The sequence below is a fragment of the Saccopteryx bilineata genome, chromosome X, assembly GCF_036850765.1.
Source record: "Saccopteryx bilineata isolate mSacBil1 chromosome X, mSacBil1_pri_phased_curated, whole genome shotgun sequence".
NCBI lineage: Eukaryota > Metazoa > Chordata > Mammalia > Chiroptera > Emballonuridae > Saccopteryx > Saccopteryx bilineata.
In genome coordinates this window covers 76,018,931-76,043,093 of record NC_089502.1, presented here as the reverse complement: position 1 = coordinate 76,043,093, position 24,163 = coordinate 76,018,931, and the positions used below count along the sequence as shown (strand labels likewise).

The window sequence follows — 24,163 nt, the reverse complement described above, 5'->3', positions numbered from 1 at the left end:
TTTAAATAGCTTGGTAAAACTTCGAACTTATTACCTGCACTTATCCCGAGAAAGGCAAAAGAAAGACCCCATAGAAATATTCACTCATCGATCTGAAGGAATGTCTTAATCCTGTTGACTTTTCCTGGAGTGCCTCTTTAAGTAAAGTTCAAAGGACAAAGGTCCGAATGTTGGATATTAAAACTGAGTCTGTGAGCCTCTCATCTCTCATTCTTCCCCATGGAAACAAAGCAGATACTTATTGCTATGTCAACAACCATTCCATAGCTATTTACTTTTAATATCCATTACCATACTTAGTCCTTAAATTAATTCTGTGAAATTAGACAAACAGCTATTTTTTATCATCTTACTGTCATTACTAAAGTGCCTGCCGAGGGACAATAATGATGAAGAGAGTGATAAGAACAGCTGACTTTATACAGTGTTCACTATAAGCCAGACACTGTTTTAGGCACTTTATACAGGGGTGGGCAAAAGTAGGTTTACAGTTGTTTATATGGAAAATAATACAATACAATAATTAATAAATGTAGTAACTTCTATTCCACATACTCACCACTGGAAACCTACTTTTGCCCACCACTGTACACACGGCCTCATTTAATCCTCACAAAGTCCTATAAAATATGCAGAGTATGGTCATCCCTGTATAGACAGATACAGGGGTTGAGGCACAAAGAGGCTAGGGAACTTGTCTAAGGTCACACAGCTAATAAGTGGCAGAGTCAGGATTCAAATATAGGCAGTCTGGCTCCAAAGTCCATGGTCTTAATACGGAAATGAGCTATACTGTTTACTGAGGGGCACCAGGTACCCTGGAAAGGGGAGAGACGATTGGTAGAACAAAAATATAAAGACTGTTGAACTCTGAAGTGCTACACAACTACTGTGAGCTCATTCTTGGTCCTCCCCGGGCCACTGAATGGGACAGTCCTTCCAGTATCCATTGATTCAAAGCTGGTATTCTCTTAGGACTGTCTTAAGCTCTCTTCTTACTATATCTACTCTCCCTCGGTTATCTCCTCCATGCCTAGAATTCTAATAAATACCTATATTAATGATTCCCTGAACCCACATTTCCTGTTGTCCAAAGCTGCATTTTGGCTGCACACTGAACAGCCTGCAGTGGGCCGTGCCCATTGGTGTTGCACAAAAACATTGAACCAAACAGAATTCACCTTGCCATGCAAATCTATTGCACTGCCAGCACTGTTCCTCTTCACTATCTCACCATCAACCAATCACCCAACAAACAGCGGATCTGAGACATCCTGGACTCTTCCTTTTTCCTCACTCCACACATCTAAGTCCTTTCACTGAACACTTAGTGAATATGCACAAGTCTAGGCACTCTGCTGGGTATTAGAGATACGAAGATGAGCAAGTCACAATCCCTACTCTCAGGGAGTTCACAATCTACCAGGAGAGACAGATATACAAACAAATCATTGCAAACACAATGTTAAAATAAGAGATATGTACAGTAAAAATGAGTTCTCATAGGAGGGCATGGTAAACTTTCCCTGGTAAGGTAAATGAAGAGAACAGAGAATTGAAAAATTGAGCAGAATTCTGAAGGATGACTAGGAAGTGCTAACGGAGGAGGGGAGGGAGGAGAGAAGAATGTGAGGGCACTCCAGGCAGGTGAAGTAGCACATGCCAAGGCACATTTGTGAGACAGCATTATACATTTAGGAACTATAGGTAGTTTAATATGAATACCACGACAGTTATGAGATGGGGAGAGACAAATAATGAGACCAGAAGACAGCTAAAACCAGTGAACCAATGTCATCTGCCCAAAATTAAAAAAATAAATTGACAGGTATGTCATGCTCAGGTCCCTATCTTGTAGGGCAATGGCTTTCAAACTGGGTTCCCCAGAACCTTAGGAATACTCTAGGGCAGTGGTCCCCAACCTTTTTTGGGCCATGGACCAGTTTAATGTCAGAAAATATTTTCACGGACCGGCCTTTAGGGTGGGATAGATAAATGCACAAAATAAAATTATGCGACTGGCATAAAAACTGTGGTATTTTTAGGCCCTGGCCGGTTGGCTCAGTGGTAGAGCATCGGCCTGGCGTGCAGGAGTCCCGGGTTCGATTCTGGCCAGGGCACATAGAAGAGGCGCCCATCTGCTTCTCCACCCCTCCCCCTTTCCTTCCTCTCTGTCTCTCTCTTCCCCTCCCACAGCCTAGGCTCCATTGGAGCAAAGATGGCCCGGGCGCTGGGGATGGCTCCTTGGCCTCTGCCCCAGGCTCTAGAATGGGTCTGGTCGCAACAGAGCGATGCCTCAGATGGGCAGAGCATCGCCCCCTGGTGGGTGTGCCAGGTGGATCCTGGTTGGGCGCATGCGGGAGTCTGTCTGACTGCCTCTCCGTTTCCAGCTTCAGAAAAATACAAAAAGCAAACAAACAAACAAAAGAAACAAAAAAAAAACCCTGTGGTATTTTTAAATATAATTGTCGAACTTACTAGACAATCATCAAGAGTGAGTCTTAGACGGATGTAACAGAGGGAATCTGGTCATTTTTAAAAAATAAAACATAGTTCAGACTTAAATATAAATAAAACAGAAATAATGTAAGTTATTTATTCTTTCTCTGTGGACCGGTACCAAATGGCCCATGGACCGGTACCGGTCTGCAGCCCGGGGGTTGGGGACTGCTGCTCTAGGGAACCACAGAGATACTGCAGAGTTTCTGCCACTGAAATTCGGGTTTTCTTTTTTAAATGATTTTTTTGTGATATCATAAAATTTACCATCTTCACCATTTTTAAGTGTAAAGTTCAATGGCATTAAGCACATTCACATTGTTGTACACATATCACACTATTTAAACTTATTTTAACTATTTTAAAACCTGCACTTAAAGCTCATTCCAATGCACTGTATGTATACCGAATATTAACACCATGGAGTCTGCCAAGCCACTCTCTGTGCAGCAAGGTTTTATTTTATGAAGTCTTTGAAAATACCTCAATTGTTTGTTCATATGTTTGAACATTTTGCAAATGTATAATTTAAGGTTATAGCTTTGCACTAGACTTTTTCCAAATTCATATGCTAACTCATAGAAGATTGTGCAAGTAATTCTATTATACAGCATGTGAACTTGTCATAAAACACCGGACAGAGGCAGCTGCTCAATTCATGTGCTCATCACTGCATCACAGTCAGTTGTGAAGGACCAAATGAATATGGAACTCAACATGTTAAGATGATATGGTATTAAAGATGGTTTCACAACCTAAGTGTCCATTAATGGATGAATGAATAAAGAATATGTTATATATATATATTCTTTTTTGTTTGAGAGAGAGACAGACAGACACAGACAGACAGGAAGGGAGAGAGATGAGAAACATCAACTCATAGTTGCAGCATCTCAGTTGTTCATTCATTGCTTCTCATATGTGCCTTTACTGGGGGCTCCAGCTAAGCCAGTGACCTTGGGCTTCAAGCCAGCAACCTTTGGGCTCAAGCCGGCCACCTCGGGGTTTTGAACCTGGGTCCTTAGCATCCCAGGTCCATACTGTACCTGCTGCGCCACCGCCTGGTCAAGCTATATATATATTCTTATATGTGATATATATAATAGGATATATTCAGCAATAAAAAGAAAGCATTAAGTGAAATAAGTCAGAAGAAGGAAGACAAATACTGTATGCTCTCACTTATACGTGAAATCTAAAATAGTTACTCACAGAAAGCATAAAATGGTAGCTGCCAGAGGTTGAGGGGAGGTAGAAATGGGGGGGATATTGATCAAAGGGTATAAACTTTGATCAGCTAGCAAATGAATAAATTCTGGGGTCTTATGTGTAGCATGATATAATTAACAGCATCATATTATACATTTGATAGTTGTTAAAAGAGTAAATGTTATCACCCTGCACACACACAAAAATGGTAATTATATGAGGGGATAGAGGTGGTAAGTAACCTTATTGTGGTAATCACTTAGCAGCACAAACACATATAAAATCATCATGTTGTATACCTTAAATCTATATATATATATGTCAGTAATATCGAAAGATAGGAAAAAAGGACTAAATGAGATAGCACATATGAAACACTTAATCAATGTCACACAAAAGGAAAAGCACATTTGCAGTGTTTCTTGCAAGCTTTGTGTTGTGTCAGACATTTATAGTTATTAAGACAAATTAGGAAAGATACTGTTATTGACCCAATTTTGGATTTAAATATTGTATCATTCCTCATTGAAGCTCCTAGATCAGTTTAATAATTGAAGAGAAACCTGGGATTGTAAAGTAGGCTGTTAAAAAATGTTTCTAATTCGCAGCTACCTATCAGGATGAATCAAGATTTTCTTGATAATGTGTCACCAGAACACATTATAGAAAAATTGAAGGCAAAAACATTCCCAGAACCCCCGTCATGTCATATACTAAGAATTAAGAACGCTCACTGGAGCCTAGTTTGTAATAGCAAAAGTCTGAAGCCAACGTAAATATTCATCAATAGGGGAATGGTATAATAAATACAATGGCATACCTATACAATAGATAGACGTGAAAAAGAACACAGTGGAGATGTATATGCTAATATGGTACCATCTCCAACAAATATCATTTAGTGAAAAAAAGAAAGGCTCAAGCAGAACAAAGTACACAGTATGCTCCCTTTGTATAAAAAGCGAGAACAGTCAGAGACGCGGACCGGAGATTTGGGGAAAAAGAAAAAAATTACATTTGATTATACTGCTATTTAAGAAAACAACCTTTATTTCAAAATAATGATAGATTCACAGGAAGTTGCCAGAAAGTGTACAGGAAGGTCTTGTGCATCACCAGCCTCCCTCAATGGTAGCATCTTGCATAACAATAATACTCAAACTGGGACATTTGCGTTGGCACGATCCTCCGAGCTTACTCAGACTCCATGGACAGTTTTATCAGACAGATAACTTTACGTAACCATCACCAAAATCAAGATATAAACTGTCTGATGCACTACAAAGCTCTCTTGTGCTACCCTTTGTAGGCACAGCTACCCACCTCAGTCCTCCATCCCTAACCCCTGGAAACAATTAATTTGTTTCCTTGTTTTATTTCAAAAATGTAGAAATAGCATCGTAAATATGTAACCTTTTCATACTGGCCTTTATTTTTACTCAGCATAATAACAATCCATCCAAGTTGTTGTCTGTTATCAAGAGCTCATCACTTTTACTGCTGAGTAGTATTTCCTGGCCTAAATGTACCACAGTTTGCTTGACCATTCATTTGCTGGTGGACATTTGAGTTGTTTCCAGTTTTTGCTATTTGAAATAGAGCTGCTATAAACATTCATGTACAGGGTTCTCTGTGGACATACATGTTCTATGGGATAGATACCCAATAGTACAATGGCTATATTGTATGGTGAGCACATTTAGTTTTAGAAGAAACCACTGCATTATTTTCCCGAGTGTCGGTACCTTTCTATATTCCCAGCAGAGTAGCAATGCGAGAGAAACCTAATTTCTTCACATTCTTCCCAGCGTTAGGCATTACCACTATTTTTTCTTTTAGCTCTTCTGAGGTGGGCAGTGACATCACTCACTGTGGCTTTCGTTTGTATTTCCTCAGTGACTAGGCTATTGCCACCGACATACCTTCTTCACTGAAATATCTGCTTGTGTCTTTTGTCCATTTTCTAGGTGGACTGCTTTTTAGTATTGAGTTTTGAGAGTTCATATAATATAGAGACAAGTATATTTGTTGGACAGATTGCATTTTTTATTATGGAAAACTTTATGATATGCAAGTTAATATAAAGAAAGAAACTATGAAAATAAGAACAGCTATAATATTCTTGTTGTTTGAAGATTGACTTACACAATGTTGTAAATTTGAACTTATAAATTTACATAAATTTAAAATCCTTTAAAAATTTATATCAAGTGTTAGAATACCATTTAACAGTTTCATTTAAAAAAGAGTCCCTCTGGATCCAGTCATGGTGGCAGAGGATGTGATGTGTGCTTGCCTTCCCCCATGACTACATCAAAACTACAACTACAGGCCCTGGCTGGTTGGCTCAGTGGTAGAGCATCGGCCTGGCGTGCAGGAGTCCCGGGTTTGATTCCCGGCCAGGGCACACAGGAGAAGTGCCCATCTGCTTCTCCACCCCTCCCCTTCTCCTTCCTCTCTGTCTCTCTCTTCCCCTCCCGCAGCTGAGGCTCCATTGGAGCAAAGATGGCCCGGGTGCTGAGGATGGCTCTATGGCCTCTGCCTCAGGTGCTAGGATGGCTCTGGATGCAACAGAGCGATGCCCCAGAGGGGCAGAGCATAGCCCCCTAGTGGGCACGCCGGGTGGATCCTGGTTGGGCATATGCGGGAGTCTGTCTGACTGCCTCCCCGTTTCCAGCTTTGGAAGGATGCAAACCCCCCCCAAAAAAAACCCAAAAACAAAACCAAAAAACTACAACTACATTATAGGACAACCAAGCTGGAGAACCACTGAAGACTAGCTGAATGGAAGTCCTACAACTAAGGCTATACAGAGGAAGCCACACTGAGACTGGTGCAGGGACAGAGGTGTGAAACAGGCAGGCCCCACACCACATGTGACATTGAGAATCAGGAGGGCTATCTCAGCAGCAGAGCTACCTCCAAAGAGAGAGGAGTCCTAGCCCCATACCGAGCTCCGCAGCCCACAGCACCAGTGCTGGGAAGGGGAGCCCCCACATCTGGCTGTGAAAATCAGCAGGGATTCTGTTCCTTCTGGTGAGATGGAAGTCTGCTGGAAACCCAGACATCCTCTTAAAGGGCCCATGCACAGACTCACTGGCTCACAGCTGCTGGGGGTGGGGGCACCAGAGCCACACAGGGAGAGAAACTGAGTTATGTGACCAAAGGACGAGGGCTGGAGGGACAGCCACCACCGTCTTTGTGTTGAGCCTCCCTCCCACACAGCTGGCAGGAGAGTACCATATTTCCTGTGTTGAGACTCTCCCCCACATGGCCAAACCTGTAACTGCAGTAGCTGGTGAGCACTCACTCTGCCCTGCCAGCTCCGAAAACCCACCCCACCTAACTCACACACTGCACAGGCTCTTTCAGCAGCAGGCAGCCTGCCTCGGCCCTGCTGTATTGAACTCTTTCTTGAAAACTCTCAAAGGTCCCCAGGCACAGGCAGGTACCTGCTGACCTTAGTGTGCCTTGTCTTTTGCCAAGTGGCTTCAGGCTCTGCACTGGTGCCAATTATGAGTCTGTATTAACTTCGTAAATACCACTCGCTCTACACTGGTGACTCCCTGAGAACCTACCTCCCCCAACTCGCATTCTGCCCGAGTCTCTCTCAGTAGCTGAGCCTGTGGGAAGCCAGCATGCAGTGGCAGGGCCCAGGGGCCCTGTGCCTTCTGCTGAGAGGCCACAGACACAGTCATGGTGGCAGCTGGCCTGTGTACACAGTGTGACCTCTCCTACACGTCTTCAGGCACTGCACAGGCAGCTACCAACTGTGGGTGCTTTGGAGCTCCTACCTGGGAGCCCTGGGTTGCTCACGGGCAGCACATGACCTCGGCCTGCCCCTGAGCCCCTACAAGAAGGCCCCAGAGTCAAAACACTCAGTGGCTGGTTTCAAACAAAAACAGAGCACCACCCAATGAACTCCACAAGCCACACACCTGAAGGGTGGTCAGCATAAGTGAAGCTCATGGGGGTGAATCCTGATCTGTGGGATCAGCCCTTAAACAGCAAGTCATATGCTGTGGTCATGCCAATCACTGACCCCATTTACTGACATGCCAGCAGCAATCAAAGCTCAAATTCAACAGGAGGGACAGTCCTGGAGCAACCAGCTCAGCAGATGAGGGAGACTGTGCCTCTGGTCCACCTCCTACACAAGGCCACTCTTCTAAGATGGAGAGATGTGGCAGATCTACTTAATACGTAGAAGCAAACACACAGAGATCTATCTAATACATAAAAGGCGCAACATAAAGCAAAATGAGGAGACAAAGAAACATGTCCCAAATGAAAGAACAGGAGAAAACACTGGAAAAGGAACTAAAGGAAATGGAGGAAAGCAACCTACTGATACAGAGTTCAAAACACTAGTTATTAGGCTGCTCAAGGAACTTGGTGAGAACTTCTACAAAGAGAAGTAAACAGAAAAAAGGACATAGAAAAAATGAAAAAGAACCAGTTAGAAATGACAAATACACTAATTGAAATGAAGAATACACTAGAAGGAATCAATAGCAGATAAGATGAAGCAGATAATAGAACCAGCGATTTGAAAGACAAGGTAACAAATTGGAACAGCAAAAAGAAAAAATAATTTTAGAAAATGAGGATAGTTTAAGGGTCCACTGGGACAACATACAGTGAAACATTCATATCATGGGGGTACTGGGAAAGGAGAGAGAGAGGGAGAGAGCTAGAGATTGAAGACCTATTTGAAGAAATTATAACTGAGAACTTACCTAACCTGGCAAAAGAAATAGACATAGAAGTCCAGGAAGCACAGAGAGTCCAAACAAGATGAACCCAAAGAGGCCCACAACAAAGCACATAATAATTAAAATGTCAAAGGTTAAAGGAAAAGGCAAAGTTTTAAAAGCTACACGAGAAACACAGATGGTTACCTACAAGGAAGCTATCATATACTGCCAGCTGTTTTCTCAACAGAAACATTTCAGGCCAGAAGGGATTGGCACAAAATATTGAAAGTGATGTAAGGCAAGGACCTACAAGCAAGATTACTCTACCCAGCAAGGCTATCATTTAGAATTGAAGAAGAAAAAAAAAGCTTCCCAGACAAGAATAAGCAAAAAGAGTTAATCACCACCAAACCAGTATTACAAGGAATAGTAAAGGTTCTTCTTTATGAAGAAAAGGAGGAAAAAAGATGAAAAAAATGTAAATAATAAAATGGCAATAACTATGTACCTATCAACAATCACTTTAAATGTAAATGGATTAAATGTTCCAATCAAAAGACACGGTAGTTGAATAGATAAGAAAATAAGACTCATACACATATGCTATCTATAAGAGACCCACTTCAGAATGAAAGACACATACAGACTAAAAGTAAAGGGATAGATAAAGATATTTCATGCAAATGGATATAAAACAAAACAAGCTGGGGTAGCAATATTTATATATGACAAAATAGACTCACAATGAAGGCTATAATAAGAGACAAAAAAGGACTTTTTTTTTTTTTTTTACAGAGACAGAGAGAGAGTCAGAGAGAGGGATAGACAGGAGCAGACAGACAGGAACAGAAAGAGATGAGAAGCATGAATCATTAGTTTTTTGTTGCAACACCTTAGTTCAGGGGCCCCCAAACTTTTTATACAGGGGCCCAGTTCACTGTCCCTCAGATCGTTGAAGGGCCGAACTATAAATAAAACTATGAACAAATCCCTATGCACACTGCATGTATCTTATTTTAAAGTAAAAAAAACAAAACGGGAACAAATACAATATTTAAAATAAAGAACAAGTAAATTTAAATCAACAAACTGACCAATATTTCAATGGGAACTATGGGCCTGCTTTTGGCTAATGAGATGGTCAATGTGCTCCTCTCACTGACCACCAATGAAAGAGGTGCCCCTTCCGGAAGTGCGGCGGGGCTGGATAAATGGCCTCAGGGGGCCGCATGAGGCCCGTGGGCCGTAGTTTGGGACCCCTGTGTCACATAGTCCAGATGGACATAATTGATATTTTTATGGCATGTCTGCCCAAAGCAGCAGAATAGACACTGAAATATACATGGGACATTTTCCAGGCCAGACCACATGTTAGGCCAAAAATGGTATGAAACTACAAATCAATTAAAAAGAGAAAAACTGAAATACACACAAATACATGGAGGCTAAATAACATTGTGCTAAACAATGAATGAGTTAAGGAGATTAAGGAAGAAATCAAAAGATACCTTGAGACAAATGGAAATTAAAACACAACAACCCAAAAATCTATGGCATACAGTGAAAGCAGTCCTAAGAGAGAAATTCATAGCAATAAAGGCCACCTCAGGATACAAAAATATATGAAATAAACAATCTATCCTTACAAGTAAAGGAACTAGAAAAATAAAATACAAAGCCCAAAGTGAGTAGAAGGAAGGAAATAATAAAGATCACAGCAGAAATAAATTAAAAATCCCCACAAAAGATCAATGAACAAGAAGTGGTTCTTTGAAAAGACAAACAAGAATGATATACCTTTAACCAGACTCATCAAGAAAAAAAAGAAAGATACAAAAAAGTAAAACCAAAACAGAAGAGGAAAAATGACAACCGACATCATAGAAATACAAAGGATTATAAAACATACTACAAACAGTTTTTTTATGCCAACAAACTGAACAGTCTGAAAGAAATGGATAAAATCCTAGAAAATGACAATCTTCCAAGACTAACTCAATCAAAAATAAAAAAATCTGAACAGACCAATTACTATTGACAAAATTGAATCAGTAATCAAAATACTGCCAACAAAACATCCTAGACTGGAAAATTTCACAGGTGAATTTTATGAAACATTCATAGAAGAAGTAATATCTATCCTTCTCAAGCTATTCCAAAAATTTGTACAGAAGGGAAGACTCCCAAGCCTATTTTCTGAGGCTACCGTTACTCTGATTCCAATATCAAAGAAATTACAAAGAAAAGAACATTATAGGCCAATATCCCTGATGAACATAGATGAAAAAAATCCTCAATAGAATGTTAGCAAGCCACATGCAATACATTAAAAAGATCATACGTCATGATCCAGTGGGATTTATTCCAGGGATACAAGTTTGGTTCAATATGTACAAATCAATTAAAGTGATATACCACATAAACAAAATGAAGGATCAATATCAGAGCATCATACTATTAGATGTAGAAAATAAAAGCATTTGATTCTGCACAATAAACTGAGGAACAAAATAAAAACGAAGGTAGGATCACAGAGAACAGATGGACAGTTGTCAGAGGGAAGGGGGATGATGGGATGGGATCAGAGAAGGTGAAGGGATTAGCTAAATTATATATACATAACACATACATACAGAGAACAAAGTAGCAATAGCCAGAGGGAAAGAAGAGTAGAGGTAGGGGGAGGGGGTAAAATAAGGGTGGAAAGAGACTTCGCATGGGGCATGGGGGGCACAATGTGGTGGGTAGAGGGTATTATATTGAGTGGGACATGTCAAACTATGTCAACACAATAAATTAAAAAATAAAAAATAAAAGCATTTGATAAAATCCAGAACCCATTTATGATAAAAAAAAAACTCTCAGCAAAGTGGTAACAGAAGGGACATAGCTCAACATAATAAAGACTACATATGATAAACCGACAGCTAACATCATACTTAATGGAGAAAGGTATATTCCTCAAGATCAAGAACAGGACAAGAATGCCCACTTTCACCACTCTTATTCAACATGGCATTGGAAATCCTAGCCACAGCAATCAGATAAGAAAGATAAATAGAAGGTATCTAAAAATTAGAAAGGAAAAAGTAAAGTTGTCATTGTTTTACAGATGACATGACACAATATAGGGAGAACCCTAAAACCCCACCAAAAAGTATTAGAACTGATAAATGAATTCAGTAAAGTAGTAGGATACAAACTTAATACTCAGAAACTGGTTGCATTTTTATATACCAATGACAAACTATAAGAAAGAGAAATGAAGCAAACAATCCCATTTACAATTGCTTAAAAAATTAAAAATACCCACCCTGGCCTGATAGTTCAATTGGTTAGAGAATCATCACAATGCGCAGAGGTTGTGGGTTCGATCCCCGGTCAAGGTACATACAGGAACAGATCAATGTTCCTGTCTCTCTCTCGCTTTCTCCTTCCTCTTTCTAAAACCAATAACATAAACATTACCAAAAAAACCCCCACAAAAAAAAACAAAACAAAAAACAAAACAAAAAAACCCACCTAGGAATAAATCTAACCAAGGAGATAAAAGACCTACCTGTACTCATAAAATTATAGGACATTCAAGAAAGAAGTTGAAGAAGATACAAATAAATGGAAGCATATATCGTATTCAAGGTAGAAAGAATTAATATTATTAGAATGTCCATATTATCCAAAGCAGTCTATAGATTCAATGAAATTCCTAGCAAAATACCAAAGGCATTTTTTATAGAACTAGAAGCAATAATTCTAAAATTTATATGAACTACAAAAGACCCCAAATAGACACAGTTATCTTAAGGAAAAAGAATAAAGTTGGAGGTATCATGCTAGGTGTTATCAAACTATACTACAAGATTATAGTAATTTAAACAGCATGGTATTGGCATAAAAACAGACATATAGATTATTGGAACAGTATAGAGAGCCCAGAAGTAAAACCATGCCTAGTTGGTCAATTAACCTATGAAAAAGGAGGCAAGAATATACAATGGGATAAAGACTGTCTCTTCAATAAAGGGTGTTAGAAAAATTGGATAGAGACATGCAAAAAATGAAACTAGATACACCATATACAAGAATAAACAAAAAATGGATTAAAGACTTATATGTAAGAGCCAAAAACACAACACTTCTAGAAGCATCAACCTGGAATGCTGAGGTCACAGTTTAGAAACTCTGGGCTTGCCTGCTCAAGGCACATACGACAAGCAAGCAATGAACATCTAAAGTGAAGCAATTATGAGTTGATACTTCTCACTCCCCAATCTTCCTTTCTCTGTAAAACCAATAAATAAAATCTTAAAAAGATAAGAAAAAAACAAAAAGACACCTGCTAATTGGGGGAAGATATTCACCAATGAGATATCCATTATAAAGAACTCATACAATTTAACACCAAAAGACCAAACAATTGATTAAAAAAAATGGACAGAGGACCCAATAGACACCTCTCCAAAGAGGACATACAGATGACCAATAAACATATGAAAAGATGCTCAATGTCACTAATCATCAGAGAGAGTCATATTAAAACCACAATGAAATACCAGCTCACAACTGTTAGATTGGCTATCAACAATAAATCAACAAACAACAACTGTTGGCAAGCGGAGAAAAGGGACTTCAAATTGCTACGGCTATTATAAAAATATTAGTATGGGGGTTCCTGAAAAATTAAAAATAGAACAGAACCACCTTATGACCTAGCAATCCACTTCTAGGTATTTATCTGAAGAAATCTGAAACAGTAATCTAAAAAGATATATGCACCCCTATGTTCACTGCAGTGTTATTTACAATAGCCAAGACATGGGAGCAACCCAAGTGCCTATCAAAAGACGAATGGATAAAGAAAATGTGATACATATCTACAATGGAATATTACTTGGCCATAAAAAATAATGAAATCTTACATCTACAACAACATGGATATATCTAGAGGGTATTATGCTAAGTGAACTATGACAGAGAAGGGCAAATATAACATGATTTAACTTATATGTGGAATCTAAAAAACAAAATAAATGAACATGCAGAACAGCAACAGACTTATAGATACAGAGAACAAACTGAGGGTTTCCAGATGGGGTTGGGGCTAGGGGGCTGAGTGAAATAGGTGAAGGGCCTGACCAGGCAGTGGTGCAGTGGATAGAGTGTCGGACTGGGATGCAGAGGACCCAGGTTCGAGACCCCGAGGTTGCCAGCTTGAGCATGGGCTCATCTGGTTTGAGCAGAGCTCACCAGCTTGGACCCAAGGTCATTGGCTTGAGCAAGGGGTTACTCGGTCTACTGTAGGCCCACGGTCAAGGCACATATGAGAAAGCAATCAATGAACAACTAAGGTGTCACAACGAAAAACTAATGATTGATGCTTCTCATCTCTCTCCGTTCCTGTCTGTCTGTCCCTATCTATCCCTCTCTAATCTCTCTGTCTCTGTAAAAAAAGAAAAAGAAAAAAGAAAGAAATAGGTGAAGGGATTGAGAAGTGCAGATTGGTAATTACAAAATGGTCACGGGAATGTAAAGTATGGCACAGGGAATATAGTCATTAATACTGTTATAACTATGCATTGTGCCAGGTAGGCACCAGACTTATGGGGGATCATTGGTAAATCATGTAATTGTCTAACTACAATGCTGTACACCTGAAACTAATATCAAGTAATACTGAATGGACATAAAAAGAAGAAAAAAAGAAGTTCCTCTGCTTTAAAGGGAAGGCAAATTAAAAACATCTGTTAGATGGAAACGAATGTTTTTAAAGAGGGGTAAACATGATCAGATTTGGGTTTTAGAAATACTACATTTGGCAAGCAGATTTAGGAATAAAAAAACCCTGGTATTTAAGGAACTACTTTGGAGGTTTAAAACTGCTATTTTACAATATAGGTGAGAGGTCTCCAAGGACCGGAACAATGAAAAAGGTATTTAAGACACAGAAAGGACGTTACCAAGTGACCTGTTGGATGTGGGAGATGAGAAAGAGAGAAGGAATATAATATGTGCTCACATTCCAGGAATAAGGCAGATATCCATCCATCTGGCCAGCCTCCAGTTACTGAACACCTACTGTGTGCTGGGCACAGTGCTTGGCACAAGGCGCGGGAAAATAAGAACGGATCTCTAACTTCAAGGAACTCAAAATCTACTGGGAAAAACAGACAAGTAAATAATTACAACGAAAAGGGAGAATGCTGTGAGACTTGGCTGGGTGGTAACTGACTGGGAAGGGAGGTAATGAGTATTATGACAAGGGTTTGGGTCAGAGGCTTTTAGGTATAAATGCATTTGTCAAAACAGAGCTAATATACACTTAAAATTTGTGTTTTTCATTATAAATTTTACATTTAAAAATCTAAACAGATATTAAAGTCCAGTTAATAATATGTAAACTTAAATATTTGGATGTAAGTGTACTAATATATGCAATTTACTTTAAAAAGCATCTAAAAAAAGAATCTGGCTTAATGAATGGATAGATGGACAGATACGTAATAAAGCCAATATAGTAAAATGTTAATAGTGGAACTTGGACGCAAGGTATAGAATTGTTCCTGTAAGATATTTGAACTTAGATGCATCTTTGAAAATTACAGCCTGACCTGTGGTGGCGCAGTGGATAAAGCGTCGACCTGGAATGCTGAGGTTGCCAGTTCAAAACCCTGGCCTTGCCTGGTCAAGGCACATATGGGAGTTGAAGCTTCCTGCTCCCCCCCCCCTTCTAAAATAAAAAAAAAAATTTTAAGAAAATTACACAATAAAATGTTACAAAAAATACTCTGGAGCACTGATTGATAGAAAGACTTTTATACAAAGTAAAGGTTTCATAAGTGGGTGACATCTGAATTATGAATTAAAATCTTAGTGGGAGCTGCCAGCCAGACCAAAAAAGAGAAAGAAGTCAGGCACTCCTGTAGTGAAAACCTACAACAGGACGGGCACTATGCCAGGCCCTAGAGATTTCAAGACAAAAAGACAGCTCCCATCTTTGATTGGCTTGCTGTGTATGGGGAGGAGGGCTCAGCTAGGTAAGGAGATGACTGAAACACAGAGTTGGGAAACTGTTAGTGTGGAAAAGAGGTAAACACTAGTTAGTGTGGGGGGCGTAGGGTGTGGGGGGTCAGAGAGAGTTTCATCAAGAGGATGAAATCGGAACTGAGTGAGGAAAGGCAAAATAGAATTAGCCACGTGAAGATGGAAGGAAGGATTTCCGGCAGAGGGAGCGGAACGCACAAGGCCACACAGACAATAGAGAAGCTGGCACACTTCACATGGCTTAGCCAATAGCAAAGAAGGGGTGGGGAGAGGGGAAGCTAGCCAGTAGGTAGCGCTAGGTCACAGGCATAGAACAAAGGCCATATTACGCAGCATGGTACTAGGCGCTGAGCTCTGGGAAGAGCTGTAAGCAGGTCTCTCCAGTTTATGGAGAACATTTTGGCTGCTAGTTGGAAGATGACTTGATAGGGCGCCTGACTTGAGAGGGGAGACGAGCTGAAGGGAAACCCATTGGCAAGCTCACTGTAAACAAAGGAATGACGAACGCCTGAACTGAGGTCGTGGTAGCAAGGTAAGAGAAAAGAAGGGGATTGGAGATACAAGTGAGAGGCACAGGACTTGGGTGGTGGATAGGTTGGGAGGAGCCAGTGAAGGGAGCTTGGAATCCGACCCGGTTTCTGGTTTGGGTGACTGGGGCAGAGCTGGCATTCTTCACTGCGGCTGGTGGGGGTGCTGGTTTAACAGCAGCAAGAAGGGATGAGGAGCTCGGGTTCAGATACATGGAGCAGGAGGTGCCTGTAGATCATTTATGAGATGTCCACAGGCAACGACATTTCTAGGCTGAAGTGCAGATGGGAGACACGGGCTAGAGCCATGATGGTGAACCTATGACACACGTGTCAGCACGCGTAGCCATTTTTGATGACACGCAACTGGCCGCATACCAGAGAAGTATGGGGCCACATGGCGAGAAGGACGTTACATCTCGGCTCCTGCATGGCCAGGTGCAGTAGCCGAGGATAAAACATTTGCTGTAGTGTAGACACTCTGTGCTGGAGGTCTGTAGGTCAAAACAACAGAACTCCGGCACAGAGCGTCTAGTTTTGGGACTTCTGGTTAGGCCATTAGGTGATCTTTGACCTCACTTCTGGCTGGTGGAGCAGGGAACAGTGGAATGCCATGGGGGACGCATCTCTGGGGGCCCTGTGATCGCTATCACCAGCAACCATCATCCAATCTACTGTTCTGGGTTGTCATGGATTTCTAATTGACCATCATTACTGATACAAGTGAGGGGGAGGCTGGGAGAGGCGAGGGCCTGTGCTATGGGTGCCATTTCCTGCCATTAGAAATAGTGGCAGCCATCTTAATTTACATAAGATGCAACTTGCAGAATTTCAAGACAGCATCTGGGCTCAGGTGTTTGTCGACTTGAGGTCAAAGCTTGAGAATCTGAAAAGGAGCCGCTTGGAGAATCAAGAGGTGTGCCAGTATAAACAGGAAATTTGGAGTGCCTGGAACCGATTACCAGACATTTTTAGCAACCTGAAAAATATAGCAATGGCTTTACTCACAATTTTTCCCTCTACATACTTCTGTGAGACCTTATTCTCAGTGTTAAATAATATCAAAACCAACAAAAGAAACAGATTGATATAGTAAGTTAGTAGCACTTGCTTGGACTTGAAGTGTATAAAATACCAACCTTCAATTGAAGATTTAGCCAATGAAATTCAGCAACAAAAAAGTCACTAATAGGCAGGTTAAAGAATTCCCCTCCCCCTCACTTATCTTAGTTCACAGCACCCCACACAAGTTAAATAATATCAAGACCAACAAAAGAAACTGACTGACAGATAAACAAAGAAGTCACTAAGCAGGTAAGTTAAATAATTAGTTTTTGGTTTATTAAATACAGTTATATATTACAATTATACATTTTTGTTACTTAAACTATAAATATCACAAAATTATGTTTTTTTTCTCGAAGTGACACACCACCTGAGTTATGCTCAGTTTTTTGGCAAATTTTGACACACCAAGCTCAAAAGATTGCTCATCACTGGGCTAGAGGAAGAGTTCGGGGAATAGCAGCATACAGGTAGAAGCTATAAGCCCCGAAGTGGGGGAGACCACTCGGGGTGCAGAGGTGGCAAGGGGACGGGCTTGACCTGCAGGGAGAGAAAGAAATCCCAGGCCAGACCTCAGCTGCTGCAGGGATGGCTGGGGGGGAGATGAGGAGTGGAGAGCCCCAGAAAAGTGAGGAGACCCAGGGGAGGACAGTGTCACAGATCCAAGGGACAAGTGAGACTGTCTGGAAGAAGGGGCAGGATGTCAGGCACTGAACTCACCACGTAAGGGAAAGCCCAAAGAGCCTATGGGGCCCAGTTGTTCAGGTCACTGGGGGAGCTCAGCAGGGACAGTTTTAATGGGATGAGGGGGGAGTGATGGCACAAAAGGTGAAGTGAAGGAAAGAGAAAGAGAGCCACAGTGTGCAGAGGGTGGTTTTGTTTTAAAACGGGAGAAACACATTAGTGTGCTTCTGTGTTGAGGGGGCAAGTCAGTAGAGAAGGAGAGGTTAAAAAGCACAGGAGGGCCTGACCAGGCGGTGGTGTTGTGGATAAAGCATTGGACTGGGACGTGGAGGACTCAGGTTCGAAACCCTGAGGTTGCTGGCTTGAGTGTGGGCTCATCCAGCTTGAGTGCAGGCTCACCAACTTGAGCATGGGGTCGCTGGCTTGAGCATGGGATCATAGACATGACCCCATGATCGCTGGCTTGAGCCCAAAGGTTGCTGGCTTGGAGCCCAAGGTCACTGGCTTGAGCAAGGGGTCACTTGCTCTGCTGTAGCCCCCACCCCCCCGGTCAAGGCACATATGAGAAAGCAATCAATGAACAACTAAGGTGCCGGAACAAAGAATGGATGTGTCTCATCTCTCTCCCTTCCTGTCTGTCTGTCTCTATCTGTCCCTCTCTCTGTTTCTGTCAGAAACAAAACAAACAAAAAAGCACAAGAGGTACAGGGATGCCTGATGGAGCCAGATTTCCAAGGCAGTGGGGAGAGAAGAAACCCCCAGCAGAGAACACACACCCGGCAGAGAACACACGGGGACTGTTTGCAGAACGCTGAGCTGACTGCTGTGGCTGGAACCCCGCAGTCTGTCAGGAATGGCAGAAGATGGAACTGGAAATAGAGAGGCCGGGAGCTGGCAAGGCAGTCCTCTGACACTGTAGAAGGTCAGCAGAGATAAAGTGCATTAGATGACATGGTTACAAAAGGTGACATCAAAACCCCCAAGACTCAAGTTGGACGCGGAGAGATGGCTATGCTGTGGAGAGGTTGATGGGGGAGCAGGCGCCAGCTGCATTCTGGGACAGGAGAGACCGGGGCTGTAAGGAAAGGGCACAGCAGCCAGAATTAGTAGGGCACCTGCTGGAGGCCAAGCAGCAGTGTGGGCAGCGGAGCTGTGAGAGACAGCTGAGGAGGCAGGCCGGGTATGAAGGGGCCAGAAGGTCCCTCTGGCTTTTAGACTTCATTCTCTAACTAATGATGGCCCACTTAGTTTCTAAGCAGGGCAGGTACCGTGGACTAAGTGCTATTTGAAGGAAATTCACTTAGCTCTGGTATCTCGAATGGAATGCCTCCTACTAGTCAAAGCATTAGGAGGCTCTAGACCAGGCGTACAGCAGGAAGGCAGGGACTCTGTAGAGACAGCAGGAACAGAGTGGAGGTGCGTTATTTGCTAAGGAACAATATTGCTAAGGAACTAACAGCAGGTAGTGGGCACTCATTCCTAATGGAGATCATGCTGGGAGCAATAAATAGTACGATGCAACAGGAAGAAGAAGAAGCAAGAAACTGAAAAGTTAGGAAAATAGGAGAGTGAGGATTTACAAACTCTTCAGGAGAAAAATTTCAACAAGTGTTTGTTCAAGTGCCTTGCCACAGAGGTTGCATAAGCACTGTAAAGAACCAATTATTTTGCTAATTAGAATGTCACTGTGATATTTTTCATAGTGCTTTTGGCATGGTGGGTACCACCAGAGTGAATCAATCAGGATTAAAAAATAAATTTTATTGCCATACACTAGAAACAAATTTAGAATACAAAATTGTAAAAAATCCTATTTATGCTGTCTACATGGGTTTGTTCAGTTTGTATATTATACTTGAATAAAATTATTTTAAAATATCACTTCCAATACTTTCAAAATACAAATTACCTTAGAACAAAATATGTATAAGACTTCTACAGGGAAAATCACTGAAAAATATTAAAGAACTCCTAAATAAATGGGGAGGTTTCCTATATACATAGATTTGGAAGACTTCGTTTGACTGACTAGAACAGAATGCCCAGAAACAGACCAAGGTATATTTGGGCATTTAGTACATGACAGAAATGGTGCCACTCATTGATGGGGAAACGGTGAATTTGTTTATCAATAGCACTAGAACAAATGGGTATTTAGACAGAAAACAAAACTGGACCCTTACATCATACTAAGCAGAGAAAACAGTTCTAGGTGGATTAAAGACTTATGTGAAAGGCAAAATTGTGAAGCTTTTATTAGATAATACAGAAGAATGTCTTCAAGACCTTGGGGAACTAAAGGATTTCTTAAACAAGACACAAAATAAAAGTATCATAAATGAGAGAGAGTAAATAGACAAGCCAGAGATGAGGGAGAAGATATTTGTAAAACCTGTGGGGTAGGGAGGCTTGCAATTAATGTAACTGAATAGCGACTAGAACCCAGTATATGTTAAAAGGAACTACTTTTGGAATCAGTAAGAAGGCAGACAATAGAAAAATGGGCAAGACCAGAACATGCATTTTACAGAAAAGAAAATATACAAGACCAATAAACATATGAAAAGATAATCAACCCCTTTAGTCATGGAGGTAATGAAAATTAAAACCACAATGGGAGTTACCACATCTGTTAGATTAGCAAATATTTAAAATTCTGAGAGAATATTGTTGGGGAATGTGGAGCAAAGACTCTCAGACATTGCAACTCCTAGGAAGACAGTTGGGTGCATATGCACCCTATGACCCAGTAATTTTATTTTGAGGTATATACTCTAGAAAATTCCTCTACATATGCATGAGGACACATGAACAAGAATGTTGATAAGGGCCCTGTTGAGAACAGCCACAAACTGGAAAGCACTGAAATATCCATCAACAGTAGAAAGAATAAATAGTGGTCTAGCCAGACAATGGAATACTGTACCGAAATGGAAATAAAGAGACTATAGCTATATGCCACATAGATGAATCTCACACAGTGCTGAATGAAATATGCAAAACACAAAAGATTCCATACAGTATGATTCCATTGATAACACGTTTAAAAATAGACAAAACTAAACTATGCTGTTGAGAGACAAATCCACAGGCAGCACGTCCAGGAAAGCAAGGAAATGATCATCACAAAAGTCAGGGAAGGGGGTTGCTATCTGAGAGCGGTATACACAGATGCTGGAAATGTTGTCCTTTTCAACCAGTAATAGATAGTTACATGGGTGTTCACTATATAATTAATTATTAAAGTATGTGCACGATTTATGCAGTTTTCTGCATGTGTGCTATAATCTTACCAAAAAATGTAACTAAGAGTGAATCACATGTGTTGCTAAGCAGTGTGAACTTTTTTTGAGCATCTTAACTCTAAAGGGCAGGAGATAGCGTAGCAGTTACAGGATTCAGGATTGAAGGAGTGTGGGTATATATGCTCATGAAAATACATAGACAAGAATATTCATAGCAGCACTATTCATAAGAGCCCCAAACTGGAAATTACTCAAATGTCCACCCAGCAGGAGAAAGGAAGAAGAAAATGTTGCACATTCACCAATGTATAGTGATGAAAATGGACGAACTGCAGCTATATGCAATAATATGGCTGAATCTCACAAACGTAATGTTGAGTTAGTTACTAGATTTAGCAAAAGAAAAAAAATACAGGCATCCAGTTAAATCTGAATTTCAGATAAATGACGCATCATTTTCAATATAAGTATGTTCCCTACAAAATGATTTGTCTCTTATCTGAAATTCTCATTTAACTAGCTGCCCTTTGTCTAGTGACCTCATATTGAAGGAAAGAAATGAGACACAAAGTTGCCCTTTACGGAAGACTAAGACGGAAACAGGCACAAGTGGTGCTTCTGGAACACTTGTAATATTGTTTTGACCTGGGTGCTAGTGACACAGTACAGTCACACTGGGAACATTCATCAGAGGGGAAAATTTTGATCTTGGCATTTTTCTTTTTTATTGATTTTAGAGAAAGAGACAGGAAAGGAGAGAGAGAGGGAGGGAGGAGACATGACAGGTATCAACTCGTAGTTGCTTCACTTTAGTTGTTCATTGATTGCTTCTCAGTGTGCCTTGACCAGGCCGGGGGTGGGGGGCTCAAGCCAGAGACCTTGGGATCCTGTAAATAATCCCACGCTCAAGTGGACAGGCCCGCACTCAAGCCAGCAACCTCAAGTTTCAAATGGGGGATCTCAGTGTCCCAGGTGAAGCTCTGCTCACTGTGGACCACTGTCAGGCTGGGCATTTTTCTGTATGCCGTATTATACCTCAATGGAATAATCTCTAATCCAGCTGTAGTCCATTGATAACCTATCATGCAGTAAACTGAATATGCTTTATATTCAAAGTGATAACAAAAAATAGGGATAAACTTAACAAGAAATGTGCAGCACCCATAGTGAGTAACAGGAGCCAATACCTTGAATAGGTAAATTAATCCAGAATATAAACAGTCTATAAACATAAAAGTATTTTTAACTTTATTGATAACTATAGGAAAGAAAACGAGACAATATTTTTCACTTATCAAATTGGTAATAATACTTAGTAGAAAACTTAGGAAACTTGACCAAAATGAACACTCTTATGCCTTCATGGGAATCTGGTAGTACGTAGTACAGTTTTAAAACGTAGATGGATTTTGGAAAGATGGTAAATTAGATAGCCCAGCTCCCCTTTATTGCCAAGTCTGGCTCCTCTATTCCATTCCTGAGCCCAGTAGTTGCCAAGAGAGCGGGCCCGCAGGACGGCGCGGAGACCCGAACCCGAACGTCAGTTCTCTCTGGAACGGAGGAAAGGTCCCGGCCAAGTACCCGGATTCCGATGCCATACAGCCAAAGTGCAAGGATGGGGATGCAGCTCCTGAGACAGTTCTGGCCGGCAGAAGTCTCTGAGCTCCTAGAGGACAGCTGATATCACCCCTGTGAGTGTGCCAGGTTTCCCTGAGCTGAAAATGCTGAGAAGAAACTGAGGAGTTGGGTCGGGTCCTCTCTACCTTGAGACAAGGACAGCACCACACACAAAGAGTAAAGGGGGGCCACCTCCTGATGCCCCCAAGGGTGTGACAAGCTGACTGACAACAGGACTGCTTCTACGGTGCTGGCTCATGGGTACAACCACTGTGCCTTTCCCATGCACTAGGCTGCTATAACTTAAGGGACCCCAGCATTAGACTGGAGCTCCAATAAGCAGAGAAAGGAAAATAACAAGACACAGAAGGGGGGCCAGAAGCCAAAGAGAGGGAGAAGCAGAAAACTCAGACTGGGCTTTTTGTGAGATCAAGTTGCTGAAGGAAATAGACAGCTTGAGCCTGAAAAAGATCACTCAAGGAGATTAGCGTTCACCACGACAAAGACTTTCTGGAACAAAAAGAACGAAATACCATTTACCCAAACCAGTAGCAATTATCATTCCAAATATTAAAACAATAAAACCATTCCAATTAAAGTCGGAAACTAGGTGCCCCCACCCCCCGTGAAAAGTAATTTTACAAGTCCAGGGCGTATCTTTCAACATCCTTCTCCTTGTTAATTAACAAAAATATTAGCAATGATAGGAATAAATATTGGCAGAGGTCATTTTCTTTTTACTGATATGATTTCATACAAAGAACACCCAAGACTCTAGTTTAAAATGAAAACTTAGAACACAGTTGTATGTATCAAGATGGATGAAGTTATATGTATCAGGATGGATGAATCTCACAAACATAACATTGAGCAGAAAAAAAGTGACAAAAGACCCCACACATAAAATTAAGTTATGAAAAGTTTAGTAACAGGCAAAATACCACCCATTGTTAAGGAATACAAGAATAAGGAACTTAATGGAAAAGATAAACATCACATTCACGACAGTAATTATAGTCCTCTCAGCCTGATGCAACCCACCCTGACCCCTTACCACTCAACTAGCAAAGATCACCAAAAACCTCAATTGATGAACCCATCTGTCTCTTCTCAGTCCTCATCTTACATCATCATTCTGAAGCATTTGACACAGGTGACAATCCCTTCTTTCTAGAAACTCTTATCTTGGTTTTTAGACACAACTTACCCTCCTGTGTCTCTTCGGGCCCTTACTTGGCTCTTTACCCTTGACTTGAAGTATCAGTGCTCCCCACTAACATATAATGTTGGCTCACTTGTCATCTAGTCTTTCTCTACACAACTCGCCCGGGCAACCTTACCCACAGGTTCCAAATGTTTATTTCCAACCCAGACGTTGCTTCTAAGCTCTAGCTCTGAATTTCCCATTTCCTTAGGGACTTCTCTAATATGCATTCCAAATCTGACACGTACAAAATCAAACTCATTATCCTTCTCTCTACTTAGATGCTTCCAAACAGGTGGTCCCCGGGTTACAAATGAGAGAGGTTCTGTAGGTTTGAAATTGTTTAGGCATTTCTATGTGCAGAAAGGTAAAAAT

General features: G+C 41.1%; 1 protein-coding gene across 4 annotated transcripts in view; it reads right to left on the bottom strand.

The window, feature by feature from the left end:
* Positions 1–24,163, bottom strand: part of KIF4A (kinesin family member 4A) — a 130,514-nt gene that overhangs the window by 84,832 nt on the left and 21,519 nt on the right. The gene's annotated exons all lie outside the window — the stretch shown is intronic.